The following is a 6,000-nucleotide window of genomic DNA, read 5'->3' on the forward strand; positions in this document are numbered from 1 at the left end:
ACAGGCAGCACTTAACTGGCAATTAGTTGTGCTGTTCATGCCTAGTGGCAGAAATGCTTACTACACAAGCTCTGCTGATGGCAATGTTATTCCATTCCTTATCTGGGTACCTCGACGTATTATGCCCTTTGGCTTGTTAGAGTTCTTTGTCATGCTGTATGGACTGAAGAATGCTTCTGAAACATGGCAATGATTTATTGATTAGGTGCTTTACAAGCTCGATTTCTGTTATGCATACCTAGATGACATCTTCATTTTCTCCTCCAACTTTCAAAGCCATGAATGATGCCCCAGACTCGTTCTCGCTTCCTTCTGTGGTACAGGGATGGTACGGGAGTGTCCTCCAGCAACAAGTGTCAGATGATATGCGGCCCTTCTGTTTCCTTTCCTAGAAATTCACAGCTTCTCAAACAAAATTGTCTGCTTTTTATTGCAAGTTGCTCACAATATATGAGGCTGTGGGCTGCTTCTGGGAGGACATTGAGAGTTGTCATGTCGTCATATACACTGATTAAAACCACTGGTGGATGCCATACATCACCTATCGGCAACTGTCATTCCACTACAATTTTACCATCTCTGTCTCATTGCCCAGTCCCCCACCAATGTCTGTTACCTGCACGGAGCAGACATCATTGTCACCCACTGCCCCTCAAGCATGCACATGATCTTCCTTCTGGATTACAGCTGACTTGCAAGAGTGGGACCCAACAATTTATTACTTACTCAATGATAATTCTTCCAGTCTCAAAATTTAACGCCATCCAATTCTCAGTTCAGATGCTAGCGTCCTCTGTGACGTGTCCCAGCACAGGCTTTGACTGCTCCTTCCCATATTGATGCAATGGCCATCTTTGATTGTCTGCACAACTGTGCTCATCTAGTAGTTCAGCCAATAATCCAGCTGCTCACTGACAATTTTGTTTGGTCAGGCATTGGGTGCAACTGCCATGCAGGAATGCTGCCTAGAGTGCCAGTGTGGAAAGGTGAGCCACCATACACAAATACCCCCAAATAGTTTCGACAACCATGTAGAACTTTCCGTCACCTGCATTTGGACCTTGTTTGATCCCTGCTAGTGCTGTAGTGGTAAAGACTTCTATTCCCCGTGTTTGATCACATTTCACACTGCATGGAAGCTGTGCTGGTCACAGATATCATGGTGGAAATCACTGCCTGAGTTGTCGTGGTAACTTTAACATCCCGTTTCAGTTGCCTGGGTGCAGTCACAACCACTCGGTGTCATCAGTCTGTAACTTCTGTTGCATCTCTTGCCGTCATACCATTGTGCACCACCCCAGAGCAATAGCCTAATGGAAGAATAACATTGTATGATGAAGATGGCAATCATGTGCCATGAGTTGCATGGACTGAAGCCCTTCTGTGGGTCCTCCTCAGTGTGTGTGTACAGCAATCAGAGATGACTTACATGCCTCGCTCAGGGGAATACTCCACGGTGAGATTCTCATATTGCTAGCAGAATTTGTTCTACTGTCTCCTATGCCTGACTTGACCGAACTCCTTGCTTTGGTGCAACATGTCAAAAATCATAACTGTAATATGCTAATGCCTCCCTCTTCTGTGCACTTGACCCCGAAGCCATTCATCCACATAAAGCTTGCAGACAATGCTTATGCCATGCTCTGTGACAACATCACATGGTTGGCCTTACGACTGCCCTATATTGAGCCATTCAGGGTGCTGAAACTGGGTTGACACACCTTTGACATCGAAATAAACAGCACTCCTTCAATAAGCTGAAGGACACATGGAGCTCCTCCACTCTGGACAACCGAATTGTTTTTTAGGATAAGACACTTGTGACAACTCATCCCCACCAGGCTCGCACCTTGCCAACTATTACGGTTGACACCCATGACTTTTGAGCTCACTGTCACCCAGCAGGCTTACTCTCCATGCCTCTTGCCACACTTGGTTATGCCGCTGCTAGTGCTGCCACCACCCACAAGTGGTCCACCACTGTCAATAGCAGATTTAGAATCTCCTCAGTCGCCATCCCCATCATCTCTTGCTACAACATGCAACATACTATCTTTTCTCAATATTCAGGTGACAACCACTGACGAGTATCAGCAGCACTCGCTGCTTGACAATGTTGATCTCGCAACACGTACTCCAGTACTCTGCACTGTAGTAGGGAGTGGGTAGTTCTGTGAGAACAAGATAGCAAATGGGGTTTCTGACTACCATTTCCACATGGAAGTGTGGAATGTTTGTGACTGGGACAGGCAATTTGCTCTAGAGCATGTTACATTGTGCACATAGTGAAATGTGTCACGTTCTAATAAAAGCGTGATACTTGTACATCATCTCCAATGTATTAACCATACATTCCCCTCCCCTATAGGAGGGAAATTACCTGTATATTTACTATCAAAAAGAAGTGTAAAGTAGCATTTACAAAATCAGTATTATTGAACAAAATATTTGACTTAGGAAAAACCAAGAACAGCAATAAATAGCTGGGAAATCTGCATATAAATTGAAGCATAATTCATATACATAGGTGAAATTAATATTTTTAATTATGTTCAGGAAGACCTAAATGTACAAAAATGACTCATGACAAACCAAGGGAGTAAATATCTGGTGGTAGTCTAGCTCGCAGTCAGTTGGGATTGTTCAGCTTTGAGGACTAGTAGAGGCAACACACATGTATGAGCAATGAGGTCATGTCCCATTAGTGTCTGAAGTTTTCCAAGTGTTAAAATGGCGACTTGTGATATTTTGTGTTACAATAGTGTAAACTTTGAAAATATTTTGGTTTGTAGACTTACAGTAATTTGCTGCAAGTGAAGTAGCCTGAACTTTGAAACTTTACTGTGATAATTTGTAATTTAACTAGTTCACAATATTGTTAAAGTTTAATTTACAATGTGCACCAAATGAACTTTGATTTATTTTCTGAGATTATTCTGGAGTTTGTGATACTTAATGTCAGGTACTCTGTACCATTACCCTGTTGTTAATATGCCTCTGGTAGGTGCACATCTGGCTGAAAAGTAATTGGCAAAAGTAACCTACAAGGTCTATCCACAAAGTACATTACGTTTTGGAATTAAAAATAAATAAAGTATTGGAATTTTTTTTTATTATATACAGATGAAAGCCACACTTAAATACTACTTTTCTACATAGTTGCCATTTAAATTAAGGCACTTAGCGTAGTGATGGACGAGCTTGGAAATTCCTTCGTCGTAAAATTCGGCCGCCTGCGCCTTCAACCACATGGCGACTGTCTTTTGGGACAGAAAAGGTGTGATTTTTGTGGATTTCCTGGAAAGAGGCACTACAATAAACTCTCAAAGGTATTGCCAAACTCTGCACAACCTCAGAAGAGCAATACAAAACAAGCACAGGGGAAAGTTGGGCTCAAAGATCTTGCTGATTCACGATAACGCCCGGGCCCACACAGCAAATGCCACTCGTGAAGTTCTCGAATCTTTTAAGTGGGGGTTGTTTCCTCATCCGCCGTACAGTCCCGACCTGGCACCGAGCAACTTCCACTTATTCCCAGCAATGAAGAAGTGGTTGGCTATGCAGCGTTTTGATGACGATGCACAGCTTCAAGAAGAGGTAACCACGTGGTTGAAGGCGCAGGCGGCCGAATTTTACGACGAAGGAATTTCCAAGCTTGTCCATCGCTACGATAAGTGCCTTAATTTAAATGGCAACTATGTAGAAAAGTAGTATTTAAGTGTGGCTTTCATCTGTATATAATAAAAAAAATTCCAATACTTTATTTAATTTTAATTCCAAAACGTAATGTACTTTGTGGATAGCCCTCATATTTCAAATGACGATATCCACACCATATTTACAGTGAACTTTGATATTTAATAACCTGATGGACAGTTTGTTGAACACTAAAATAGGTAAGTGAAAGACAGTTAAGAATAATGGAACAAAATCATTTAAAAAAAAGAAAAAATATCTGAAAGTCCATTTAAACAAGAGTAGGGACTCTCTTTTCTTTTTATTTTTCTTTTTTTTTTTTGTGACAATAAAGCCAAATGTCTAATCTGTAGTACAGTAACTACAATAAAATAATCTATTTATACACACTACAGCCATCTGCATTCAAAAATGTACAGTGAAATTATAGGGGATGCCAGAGAGGAACAATTAAAGGAGCTGCAAAGTACAGTAAAAGAGAATCATGTCTCCACCAATGAGGTTTGTGCAAGTATTTTAGCATGTTTATTTTTGTAAAGGTCCTGAGAATTGAAATGAAGTTTGTTTACACTCCTTTCAACTATGTATTTGTTTTCATTTTCAGTTGTATTATTTGTAATGCAATCTTTTCCTCTAATTTAGAATGACAAAGATGAAACGTGCTGTAAAAGGTCTCTTAGAGCTAGTTAGAAAGTTGCTCTACATTTAGCAAGAGCTAGAAAGTCATTTATGGAAAGGCCATTAATAATAATTTGTTGGCTGTAGTAGAGGCAATAAATCCTACATTAGCTACCGCAAACAGCAGAATACCACTTTCCAGTCTAACAATATCTTGGCAAATCAGAAACATTGTCAGGAATTTGCAGGAACAATTCCCAACCAAAACTGAAAACCCTCTGGCATACTCCATAATGCTCAACGAGTGCACAGATATTAGTGACACGGCTCAGCCTTTTTTTTTGTGGACAATGAATGACAAATAATGTAAGAACTCCTGGATATGTTTTCAATTAAGAGCAATGCTACAGGACAGCTGTTTTAAAAGTGATCAAAATGACAACTGAAGAAATAGGACTCATTTGGGAAAATCTGTTTTCCACAACCATTGAAATGTGCAGTAGAGTAAAAGGGTTTATTGGCCTAATGCAGGGGAAGCTAAACATGCCAAATTTACCTTCCCTTCATTGTTCTGCACACAAAGGGACTTTTGGTACAAAGTTTATCATCTCCAAGATGTGGTAAATGTAGTGATGTGTATCGTGAACTATATTTGTTCTCATGGGCTCATTCATTGTCAGTTCAAAGAATGTTTTATTTCATTTGAAGAGTAGTATCCAGATATCCCCTACCATGCTGATGTATGCTCATTGAGCAAAGAAAAAGTTATTTCCTGAGCTTTTCAACAACATTTTGTTATGGGATGGAGGCCATCCAGACCCACATTTGCATGATTTAGGGTTTTTAGCAGACATTATGGCTCTCCTAAATTATTTAAGTTTGAAACTCCAAACGGAAAACCTCATCAATGATAGGTCAGTAGAATAAAAGCTTTCCAACATAAACTTCAGTTCCTCAAAAGCAACCTTTCAGAAAAAATATGCAACACTTTCCTGAGTGATATATATACCATCTGATTTTTTAAAAGTGCTTTGTTCAAAACAACACTTTCATTTGACAGCATCTGTGTGGGAAGGAGCATGCTTTTAACAATAGGTCAAGAAGATAGAATTCCTTGAAAATGAATTCAGTGGTCAATTCCACGTAATGTATCGGTATATCATTAATGGCAAAATAAAGCTGATTCTGTTGAAAGTCCAAGTGTGACACTGCATTAGAAACAACAATCCACAGTACCTGTTTATTAAAAGATATTGCCCTTTGGTACTCCAAAGCAACATTATACACGACTTTCATTTAATAACATTTGAATTTGTTTTGTTACAGGAAATTACCAACTTGCAGCCAACATCTGATGTGTTTGTAAAGCAGTTTTCAATGGCAATTGAAAGTGCACCTCCTGATTTACATTTTGAACTAATCAATTTGCAAACTAATGACCACTGAAAGGATTTATTTTCACAATACCAAAGGTTTGCTCAAATTGTACCAGAATTTGTTGAAGGAAGAATTTCCTAAGCTGCACAGAGAAGCGGTATAGGTGATTTCTATGTTTCCTCTCACATGTGTATGTGAAAGGTTTTGTTCTGTTTTGTCTTGTACAAAAACTACATTGTGTGCAAAGTATTTCTAAACATAATTATTAAGAAAAAACTCTAAGAACTGCTGTCAGCCAATCCCTTGATC

The 6,000-nt window shown here is 39.5% G+C and overlaps 1 protein-coding gene across 1 annotated transcript in view; it reads left to right on the forward strand.

Moving 5' to 3' along the window:
- LOC126253051 (ATP-binding cassette sub-family F member 3) overlaps window positions 1-5,774 on the forward strand; it is a 139,423-nt gene extending 133,649 nt beyond the window's left edge. The window contains exon 14 of the transcript XR_007545890.1: window positions 5,641-5,774. The gene's annotated coding sequence lies outside the window, so the exon portion shown is untranslated. The remainder of the gene's footprint in view (window positions 1-5,640) is intronic.
- The last annotated feature ends 226 nt before the right edge of the window (window positions 5,775-6,000 follow it).

Source organism: Schistocerca nitens, chromosome 4, assembly GCF_023898315.1.
Source record: "Schistocerca nitens isolate TAMUIC-IGC-003100 chromosome 4, iqSchNite1.1, whole genome shotgun sequence".
NCBI classification, from domain to species: domain Eukaryota; kingdom Metazoa; phylum Arthropoda; class Insecta; order Orthoptera; family Acrididae; genus Schistocerca; species Schistocerca nitens.